This window comes from Saimiri boliviensis, chromosome 7 (genome assembly GCF_048565385.1).
Source record: "Saimiri boliviensis isolate mSaiBol1 chromosome 7, mSaiBol1.pri, whole genome shotgun sequence".
NCBI classification, from domain to species: domain Eukaryota; kingdom Metazoa; phylum Chordata; class Mammalia; order Primates; family Cebidae; genus Saimiri; species Saimiri boliviensis.
Window position 1 is genome coordinate 51,458,827 of NC_133455.1, and position 12,053 is coordinate 51,470,879.

A 12,053-nucleotide genomic window follows, 5' to 3' on the forward strand; every position below is an offset into this window, starting at 1 on the left:
GTGAATCTACATTTGTAATGTCTCCAGGCCCAACAAATATTAGATGTAAACCTGGTGGTGATATTTGCTCAGAAGGAAGTGACCTTTTCCATTTTTATTAATCATGTGACAAAGAAAACACTGTCAAACTATAATTTTCTAAAAGATAAAAATGTAACTCAAAAAACATAAAAATAGCTCATGTTAAAACCCTTAATGAGGAATTAAACCAAAGATAAACTGGTTGAAAGGAGTACAGAAAAAAACAAAGTATGTATATTTAAAGAAAGAGAAAAAATGCCGAAATTACATTGCTAAATTAAATACAAAACTATTTAATGTGCTTCAGGACCAAAACAAGTAACCTTTAGGGTTATTTTTTTTCTGTAAGATAGAAATTATTTGCATCTTAACTAGACAAAAATCATTTGTAATTTAAGAGCCTTCTAAAGGTTAATATCTTACTGCATAGAGTCTGGTACTTTATCAATAGTAAACAGAATATCAAATGAAACTGAATAGTCTTAGAGAATTAGATAAACCCGGGACAGACCTGTTAGTGCTCTTTTAGGCCTCAAGAAGGAGATGCAGTCATCCTATTACATTCCAGATTTTAAATAATTTTTCTTACCAAGGGAAAGGAAATAAAGTCTGGGAAATTCAGTCTTAAGTTGAAGTGAGCAAGGGACTCTTCTTAACTGAGGCTCGTGTAGCAGGCCAGGGTTCTGATCATTGACAGACTTAAAAACATTCTATGTGGTAAGAGTAACCTGGCCCCAGCCACATAGAGGCGAGCCAGAAACCAGGCCAGAAGGTGCCCTGTGACTGGGACTCTTCAATAATGGGCCTGGACTGGTCCTCTCCCAAGGCAGCCTTATATCATGATAATTGTAATTTATTCTCTGTTTTGATCACCTTCCTATATCTCCAGGCGTTAGTGGAATATTGCCAAATCTTTTTTTTTTTTTTTTTTTTTTTTTTTTTTTTTTTTTGCATGAAGGCAATTTATTAACAGAAAACATTTTAAGAAGTCTTGTTCACAGACGGCGACCACGGCGACCCCCCTTCCTGCGGGTGCTTTCAGAGGGGATGGGGGCGACCTCCTCAGTCAGCCCGATCTTCATACCCAAGCGCGCAAGGGCTCTGAGGGCCGACTGGGCGCCAGGTGCAGGGGTGTTGGTCCTATTTCCTCCTGTGGCCCGGAGTTTGATGTGTAGGGCGGTGATGCCCAGCTCCTTGCCCCTCTGGGCCACATCCTGGGCAGCCAACACAGCAGCATACGGCGAGGGTTCATCTCGGTCTGCCTTCACTTTCATCCCGCCAGTCACACGGCAGATGGTTTCTTTGCGGGAAAGATCAGTGACATGGACAAAAGTGTCATTGAAGGATGAAAGACATGGCAGACACCAAATACAGTCTCGCCTTCAGCCACCTGAGGTCCAAGGCTGATGACCTGTTCTTCCTTCTTTTCATTCCCCTTTCGAGGTGCCATTTCTGCACGTCGGCTCCGGACTCCAAGTCTTGTCTTTAGCTGCGTTGTATGAAATTAAAGCAAGGATCCATTCCATGTTTAGGAGAGGCACTCACTTATGGCGTGGAGAGAAAGCGGAGAAACAGTGTTTTTCCTTACATTGAGGCCAGTGTGATAGTAGCAGCAGTCAGCAGCTTAAGGGAAGGTGACCAGGGAAGGAAATCTATATGTCCTTGGCCCAGAAGCATATATCATGAATGGTCAATAGTTATATGTACTGGTGTTTTTTCTTATTAACAACAGTTCATCGTTTGGTGCATTAAAGGTATATTTGGAGACACAGAGGTTCAGCTTGGCCAATGGGAGTGGTAAATGAAGATCAGGTCATACAAAAAATTAGAGAGGTGCTTACCAGAAATATTTCGAAGGGGACCCTGGAAAAGACTGGCTTTTCCCTTTGGAGATATGAATGAGGGCCCAGAGCACCTATGCTTGTTGAATTGTAGTACAATTGAGGTAGGAGGTGAGGCTAGAACACCAGACCAAATTGAAGACTAGATAAAACACCTCCCCATAAGACATGCCCACCGCCCTGCCATGTCGGTTCACCATTACCATGGTAGCACCCAAAACTTACCACCCCTTTCCATGGTAACGACCCCAAAACCTGAAACTTACCACCATCTTCCTAGAAATTTCTTCATAAACTACTGCTTAATTTGCCTATAATGTAAGGCAGATGCGAGTGTAAGTGCAGAACTGACTCTCCGCTGCTACTCTGGCTTCCCTGGCTGTGCAGCAGTCCTGACCAGCTGCTGATGCACTCTGATGCTTCAGTAAAAGTTCCTGTTTAATACCGCCAGGCTTGCCTTTTAATTCTTCTCTGGGTGAAGCCAAGAACACTAAGCCCCGATTTTGTGGTTTGCCTCTCTTACATCTCAATGACTGCAGGTATGAACTCTAGAATCATATGACCTGGGTTTAAATTCTAATGCCACCTTTTAATAGCTATGTCAATTTTGATCATATTACCTAGCTTCTTTATTCTTCAGTTTTCCCATCAGAAAAAGAGGAGTAAAGCCATATCTATCATACAGGGTTGTTACGAAAAGTAAATGCATGTATCTAAAATAGCATCTGTGATATTGTCTTGCTTTTTATTTTTCTCTTGGCATAGGTGCCATTTCTGACCCCCTATGTTCACTTTTGAATTGTAGGAGTGATAGTCTGTAAACTACATTTCCTTTGCTAGTTAAGTTCAGAGACCCGAAAGTAGGAGGACGAGAGATACTATTTTGCCTACCTTTGGAGATGGCCACACAGAAACAGCAGCAGTGTCGGATGAGCTTTTCAACAGCTGTGTGGCTCCCAGGTGCTCGCTAAACTGCAATACCAAGAGGAGCAGAGCCCCCAGACAAGAAGTGGCAAGGCAGGGCTACAGCCAGGAGTCATAAAAACTCCATATCCTTGAATAACCCCCTGTACTCTTTGGTTCACCCTGCCCTTCCAACCACTTTGTAACTAATTCCCTACACTAAATCCCTCTGCAGTTGACATATCCAGAGTGGTTTCTGTTTTCCTGACTGATGGACATGGCTGTTGCTATTACTAATCAGAGTACTCTTGCTATTATTGTCCTCTGAAACATTACCCAACGAACAAAAAGTCTAACAATATAACCTCCCTACCTGTTTTTCAAGTTCGCTGTTCTAATACTTTTTCCCCATAGACTTTATCATTGGCCCAGAAGTATATATAATGAACGGTCAATAGCTATATGAACTGGTGTTTCATCTAAATACTCCACTGTAGGTTTAGTTCTTTCACTGATCAATGACCTAATGGGAGGAGAGATTTAGTTCATTTGAAGCCAGTCTAAGAAAGTTCACTGGTATTTTGAAGAATAGATTTTGAACAATTATAAATGTATAATCAATAATAGGAGAGCTGTTATGTCCTACATAAAGCAAACGTGTCTCGAAATAATGTGTGATTTACCTTTAATACTTTATTTTTTTCTAGTTCTGTATTGATTACCCATGACTTATAACAGTTTGAAGGAGAAAATATATACTACACAGGTAACCTTGTTTCATAGCTGAAGCAAAGTTTATTTTCAGTAGTCGTTTTGCCTTGGTAAGTGAAACTTTGGTTAATGAATTTAGTATCCAGAACTATAAATTCACAGAAGAATTTGTGAATATGAGGACTTAAAACTGAAGAATAGTTCAAAAAATGATCCAGAAAAGACAGAACTGATATAAAGGGTATCTGGCTCAGAAATTGATGTAAATGATATAGAGATCAGTGTAAGTCACATTAGGGTTTCCTAATTTTTTGATTCTTATTCTTCTCTTCCTTTGAGGGTTTGGTTCTGTCTTTTAATTGTCATATCATCTTTTTTTATTGTCCTCCTCTTTTAGACTCTGGAGAAGACTACTGTTAAACTTGTCATCCCCGTATAGTGGCTTCTGCTGGCAAACAAAAGATTTCTCATTAAACAGTTATGCAGATTTGTAGCTTGTCGTGAACAATGTTAACTGAAAAATGTCCTTATTTTGAATGACTCTTTCCATCAGCATACTTTATCAAACGGCTTCCTTGGCTAGTTTTATTAAACTATTTTAAAAAGCCAAGGAATCTAGCTTTATTCATCTAGCTTGTGTTTATTGACAATTTATAGTACATAACTGTACAATATGTGACTAAAAATAAATAAGATCAATAAACAGGTATGACATGTAGAACTGGCATCACTGTTACAGTTGTACCACTTACAATATCTGATTAATCTACATGAGATAATCTACTATTTTCTGAAAGCTGGGAAAAATAACACAGAGAACTTCTAGAATATAATTTGAAGAGCTGTGGACTGAAAAACAGTGGAACAGAATTAAAATAGCACTAGTTTTATAATCATACCACTTAAGATCAATCCCTAACTTTTTCCTCTCTAAAGATTATTCCCCTCTCTCTCTTTCTCTTTCCTCCTCCCTAAGTCTCACCTTCATTCTCTCTTGCACTTTATCCTTCACTTACGTACTCACAAGCCACACATATACACCCTTCACTCAGGGGCAGCAAATTATGGAATGTGGACCAAACTTGGCCTATCACCTACTTCTGAAAATAGTTTTGATGAAACACAGCCACACCCATTTCTTTACATATTGTCTGTAGCTCTTTTTTACTTCAAAAGCAGTTTAGTAGTTGTAACAGTGACCATATATCTGCAAAGCCTAAAGTATTTATGTGCTCACCCTTTACAGAAAACATTTGCTGGCCTCTGCTTAAGGTTATAGTGTAAGCTCAAGAAAGATCAGTCCCCTTTCCATTAGTTTGAAAAAATACGACAGAACACTTAGTACTGTTATCTTGGTTTCTAATAACATTCTCCAGGGCTCCTTGGAAAAACAGCTGATTTTATGACTGGCACAGAAAATATACAAGATGAGCCTGGAGCATTTTGTGCAGCCAGAAAGTAAAGAAGTGCTAAGAAACAAAAACAAAACAAATAACAGAGATATGTCAACGAGGTAAAGGAGACAAATGAAAATGCTCCCAATGGCCAAGGCTAGAGCAATTCAAGTACATTAATAAATAAATAAACTAATTAAAATGGTATTGAATTATAACTTAAACTTTAAACTGATGTCCATGAGTCTATGCTGATATAAATAACTGACTGAATAAAGAAACGAGAGGGTAACAAACAAATCTCTAGTGCAGAAGAATTCCAAGTAACTTACGTAGACGCTGCCCTCAAAGAGGTGGAGAGTAGCTATCCACTCCTCAAGTGTGGGCTGTGCATTCTCATCGTCTTCCAAAGACATACCAGTGATCCTTGGAAAAATAGCTGATTTTATGAATGGGACACAAGATGAGCCTGGAACATTTTGTAGAGCCAGAAAAGAGGAAAAAAGAGTAACTTTACAGTGGAGAAACCTGACAAACACTACCTCAGCCAGGCGACCACCATTAACAACATTGTTATGTCAGACTGATAGTACGTACCCTTGATATTGTGTGATAAGACTGGTACTTTGCCTTCCTCCACAACATATGTGCTACAGGACTGATCATGAGAAAACCAATGGACAAATCTCAGCTGAGAGATATTCTACAAAATATTTGACAATCCCCAAAACTATCAAGGTTATCGAAAACTAGGAAAGTTGGAGGAACTGTCACAGCCAAGAGGAGGCTAAGCGGCCATTAACTACTAAATGTAATGTGGCTTCCTAGATGGAATCCTGGACAGAAAAAGGCTATAAGTAAAAACTAAAGAAATATGAAGAAATTATGAATTTAGTGAGTGATAATGTGCCAATATTGTTGTCATATTTATTGTAACAAAGTTATCATACTAATATATTAGTAATAGTAGAAACTAGGTATGGGATATATATGAACTCTCTGTACTATTTTTATGATTTTTTCTGTAAACCTAAAACTATTTTAAATTATAAGTTTGTTTTTATATTTGGCAGAAAACACCTGAAAAGGTACTGTATTTCACGACCATTATCTTATACATTCAGATGTAGAAATTATTTCATCATAGATCTAACAAAGCAGATTGAAATAAGTTCCAAATATATTTATTCTCTTACAGTAATATTCAGTGCTTAAGTGTTTTATTTGAAAACTTTTGAAGCTTTTGCATTTACAACTAATGGGCTCCTATCCCAGAAATGCTAGAGAAATACAAAACTCTATTTCAAGTAGAAAAGACAAAAATAGCAAGAAATAACAGTCATGCTCTGAATATAATAAAGTCATTCAGAGGTTCTATGTGATAGTAGTATAAAAAAGAAAGAAAGGCACAGTTAAAGGATAAAATCTACTGGGAACATATTTAATTCGAGTATTGTATTTTGGAAACTACCCAAAAGCAGTAAGAGAGTTAGCACGATGTCTGGGAAATTATAGTGAGCAATACAATGGCATGGCAGTTCATTTGTATATTTGGAGGAAAAAAATCAGCATAAGAAAGAAAACAATTTTTTTCTACATTTGAAAGGAAAAATAGTCTAAACTAAAAATATATTTCCTAAGAAATAGAGCTATCTCCAGGTAGCAAATATACAGCAAGGACAATTCTGTGCCAAGACTAAATCTAAAATTGGCATGCAGTTCATCCTAGACATTGCTAAACTTTGAATGGTTTAAAAAGTTAAGCAAAGAAATCTAAAACTGTCATCTGAAGCATTTTAAATCCATGACAACATACTTATTTATAAAATGACAGCTCTAAGCCAAATTAAGTCATGAGGGCAATCTTTCTAAAAGGGAAACTGATACTACAATAGAACTGTGTCAGGTCATATCAAAATAAGGTGTCATTGGCACCCTTGGCCTCTGATGCTAAAAGCAAAGTAATAAACCCCCAATCTGAACCTCAAGAAATCTCTTTTTTATATATACAAATAGAAGAAAGCACAAAGTAATAAACCCCCAATCTGAACCTCAAGAAATCTCTTTTTTATATATACAAATAGAAGAAAGCAAGTCAATCATTTAGATCAGCGGTCCCCAACCCTTTTGGCACCAAGGACTGGTTTTATGGAAGACAATTATTCCATGGATTGTATTCCACTTGTGGGATGATTTCTGGATAAAACTGTTCCACCTCAGATCACTCAGATCATTAGACATTAGTTAGATTCTCATAAGAAGCATGCCACCTATGTCCCTCACATGCACAGTTCACAATGGGGTTTGTGCTCCTATGAGAATCTAAGGCTGCCACTGATCTGACAGGGGGTGGAACTCAGGTGGTAAAGCTTTTCCACCACTTACCTCCTGCTTTGTGTCCTGGTTCCTAACAGGCCCTACCAGTTTGTGGCCTGGGGGTGAGGGACCCCTAATTTAGATGACTGATGGTATTTCCACATAAAGAAACATTTTTGTGCCTTAACGTAGAATATAGTTAACCACAGATCAATGTTATCAAAGGCTTTTCCCAATATAGTAGAAAAATATTTAAAATCCCCTTTCCTTTCCCTTGAAAATACTTTTTAAAAAACTGTTAGTCCCCAAACAACTCAAGATAATCAAGTGATTTCACTTATCTATTCCATAATGCTAGATCAGAAAATGTCTGTTATATAGAAAATATGTATTAGCTTAAAAGTGCTATATATTAATGCTGAAATATTGTGCAATTAGGAACTGAATTGTCCAAATAATTTTCAAAATGTGATTATACTGATTAAATTGAAGTATATAGATTCTTCATGTTTGCTTTAGTGTGATATCATTGTTTGGATCTTTGGGAAAAAAACAATATTTCTATCAATGAAGAGTAAAATAGTGAAGGAGAAACAAACGTAGACCAATTTCTCTGACTGCTTGATAGTTATACTGTTTAACTTCTCAGCTAAAGGGAAGGAATTGATTTTACTCATTCCATTATAGCCTTAGCACAGATCACTTATCAACATTCATTTACTTAGCAAATGTTTCTTGATTACAAAATTTGCATCAGTTATTACAATATAGCTGTGGGAATACAACTGTAAGCAAAATCAGAAAGAGTCTCTGCCTTCACAGAGCTTCTATTCTTATAGAAGAAACCATACTAATTAAATACTCACATGAACAAACATGAAATTGCTCTTGCTATAACTGCCAGGTAAAAGAGGTTAATCGTGCTATGTGATTTAGTTGGAGAATTGGAAAAATCTTCTCCTAGGGAGTCACACAAGATATAAATAAAGAGTAGGTAAAACTTTATTCAACCAAGGGCAGAGGGAAAATTTTCCAGAGAGAGGGAAGAATATATGCTAATATCTTAGGTGAAAGATAGTTTGGACCATACATGAGCTTTAAAAGTCATAGTAAGAAAGTTTATCTTTTCCTTAAGGAGGCAGAAAGGAATTTAAGAGTTTTAACCAAAAGGAAGATGACTATATTTTGCATTTTTTAAAATGTCAATGTAGTCTACAATGTGGGTAAATGATTAACAGGGCTCGTCTGGATGCAAGAAGGTTAGTTAAATGGTTATTATTATATCCTGGAGTCAGATAATAAGTAAACCATTATGTTTTCCCTGGAAATCCAAAAGGTGGATGGATTTGAGAGTTACTTTGGAAATGATATCCATTGGACTTGGTAATTGATTAAATATGGGGTAGGGGAATAAAAGAGAGAAACAGAAACAGGTGCAAAAATTAGCATCTAGGTTTCTAGCTAATGAAGTCTGATCAATATTGGGATTATTCATTGAGCTAAAATGTGGAAAAGGTGATGTAGAGTAGAATTCATCATTTTTGAGTTGTTAATAAAGCACTGAGACATTCAAGGAGAATTTGCACTTCCAGAGTAAAAAACCCTGAAAATAGGTCATAAAACAATTTTACCCATAAAAACAATGAGAAAACTGGCAGCGAGAGACAAAATCAACTGTTTAAAAACTGAAAATTAACCAAAGATCTACAATAATCACAGCTTTTATGCAAGAAAAATGACTGAATCTCAGTAAGAACAATGAATTTTGTGACATTTTAACTTGCACTACTCCCATTAACCTCTTTCCTATTCCACAGCAGCGTTGAAAACCAACAGGCTCACAACTATGTTAGTTGCCAACCAGCAGTCTACCAGCCAATGGAAGAAACAGTGCATTTGAGGCTTCCTAAAAGTGCCATCTCCTAAGAAATGTTACCATTGGACTTTCTAGCAGGTTCCATGTAAAGTGCCATTCTTACAGCCTTCACCTGACATCACTCAAAAGGCCCTCTGTGTGAGTCTTGTCTCTAGGATACTTGTGAAAACTATGGCAGTTGTTTAACATTGCAGCTGGTTGAGGGAGTGATAGCAGTTGTAGCCAGCAAGAGGCAGACTCAGAATTTTAGAAGGAAAAAAGGGAATGAGATGTCCACTGGAGGATTTGAAAAGGCCCAACATATTCTTAAAAATCTAGAAAGTCATGTTCATATGAAGGGATGTGAATGTACCTAACAATGACCTGTGAAAACCTTAATCTGTCACATTTGGCAGATGTTTATGCTCTTTCTAAACAGGAAGTAGAGACTAAGGCAGAGTTTTAAATGTGTGATGGAATATTGAAGGTGTACAAACAATACAAACAATATAGCTTGGCCAAGATTCGGAGACTTGTTGGTTCAAAGTCTCTAAGGAAATCTCTGTGTAATTATTAACTGATCATGAAGTTAACTGAGAAAAAATTTCACTGTCTGCAACAACAAAGTACAAGGACATTACAAAATTAGTCCAAAAAAATCATCAAACAAGCAATGCTCTTTGCTTTGCTAAGCATCAGTGACAAAAACAATGGCAACAGTAACAAACCCTGGGTAGTGAGGAGTTATTTATTTTCTAGAATTACAATGTTATGTTATTTTACATGTCTAGTTTTTTTAAATTAGATAAATTATAAACACACAAATAGGAAAGCAGGGCCTGAACACATAAAAAAACAGTCAGTTAAAAAGTGGCCCTAAGAAAGTCAGATGTTTGACTTACTAGACAGTGATTTCAAATCAGCTATTATAATTATGTGTGAAGAACAACAACAAAAAATCAAATAGAATATGAATGAAGAGACAGAAATTATTTAAAAGGGCCAAATAAAATTCTGGAGTTGAAAAGTACAATAACTTCTATACTAATTTTCAATAATGGATAGAACAACTAGTCAGAAAAACAAGAAAATGAAAGAGTTGAAAAACACTACAAATAAACTGGACCTAATAATCATCTACAGAACACTTAACCTAATAAAAACATAATACACACTTTTATCAAATATAAATAGAACATTCTTCAGTATAGACTATATGTTATGCCATAAAATAACTCTCGGCATATTTAAAAAAATTGGAACCACACAAAGTTTGCTTTCCAACTGTAATGAAATGGGATAACAGAAGGAAGGAAACAGAAGGAAATGTAAAATACACAAATAAAAGGAACATAAACAACACATTCCTAAGTAACCAGTGACTTAAAGAAGAAATCCAAAGGGAAATTACTTTGAGATGAATGAGAACAAAAGCACAACATACGAAAACTTACAGGATGCAGCTAACATAGTGGTTAGAGGTCCACTTATATCTGTAAGTGTCTATTTTAAAAAAAGAAAGGTCTCAAATAACCCATCTTCTCATTTTAAGAAACCAAAAAACAGAAAGTTAAACTTAAACCAAGAAGAAGGAAAAAAAAAATAGATTAAATTAGAGGCTGGGAGTGGTGGCTCATGCCTGTAATCCCAGCATTTTGGGAGGCTGAGGTGGGTGGATCACCTGAGGTCGTGAGTTTGAGACCAGCATGATCAACAAGAAGAAGCCCCATCTCTACTAAAAATACAAAATTAGCTGGGTGTGGTGGCATATGCCTACAATCCCAGCTACTCGGGAGGCTGAGTCAGGAGAATCACTTGAACCCAGGAGACAGAGGTTGTGGTGAGCCAAGATTGCACAATTACAATCCAAACTAGGCAACAAGAGCAAAACTCTGTCAAAAAACAAAAACAAACAAACAAACAAACAAACCTGATATTAGAATACAAATTAGTGAAAGAGAGAATAGAAAAACAGTCATCAAAATCAGCAAACCCAAAAATTGGTAATTTGAAAAAAAAATCAACAAAATTAATAGAAATTTTAGCTGGATTGTCTAAGAAAAAATGGGAAAAGATTTAGGTTATTATTTAATACTAAAATCAGGAATAAACAACTACCAACCTCATGGAAATAAAAAAAAAGATTAAAAAGAAATATTTCAAGAAATGGAATGCTAACAAATTAGATAACATAGATGAAATGGACAAATCCTAGAAATACAGAAACTATCAATACTAATTAAAGAAAAAAATCTGAATAGACCTAACTAGTGAAAAGATTTAATTAGTAACTAGAATATTTTCCACAAGGAAAATCCAGGCCCAAATATCTTCACTTAACTACAAATACAAAGGTATTTACCTTCAGGAATCGCAACACTTAATATTATCAAATGACAATACTTCCCAAATCGATCTATAGATTTAATGCAATTCCTATCAAAGTCTCAGCTGTCTTATTTGCAGAAACTGAGGCTCAGAAAATAATACCCTGAAATAAAGGCCTCAGCAGTGGCCTCAGAAGAATAAGTTTTTCCTTGACCTTCTCCTGCCCTCATGAGTCTCAGTCCCATCCTTCCTGAAGACTAGCCATAGAAATTAGATTGTCTCTTCCACAAAACAAACCACAAAACCTATAAATATTACTCTAATTTTTCCTCTGCTTTTCTTTGCAAAAATTGGATGCAAAGAAATTATCTGACTTACTTTGTTTGACTACATATCATAAAACTCCCATTCCAGAGAAGAATGCCCTATACTCAGAAGAAAGGAATACTTACTTAGAGAGGCCAAGGGAAGTGCAGAGAGACAGACCTTGCTGAATTTCCCCACTGCGTCTATAAAAATCAGATCAAATTCATTTTGTCCAATCACATTTCCACACAGCTGTTTATTATAGTTTGTTGAATCTAAGCATAAAAATAAACAATTTCCCCTGTATCTTTGGTTCTTTATTCTGAATGATCCCATGTATATACGTTAAGTAAATTTGTATACCTTTTCTGTTATTAA

The 12,053-nt window shown here is 36.2% G+C and overlaps 1 pseudogene; it reads right to left on the minus strand.

The window, feature by feature from the left end:
• Positions 1-889: 889 nt before the first annotated feature.
• Positions 890-1,673, minus strand: LOC101043541 (small ribosomal subunit protein uS11-like; annotated as a pseudogene).
• Positions 1,674-12,053: the final 10,380 nt, after the last annotated feature.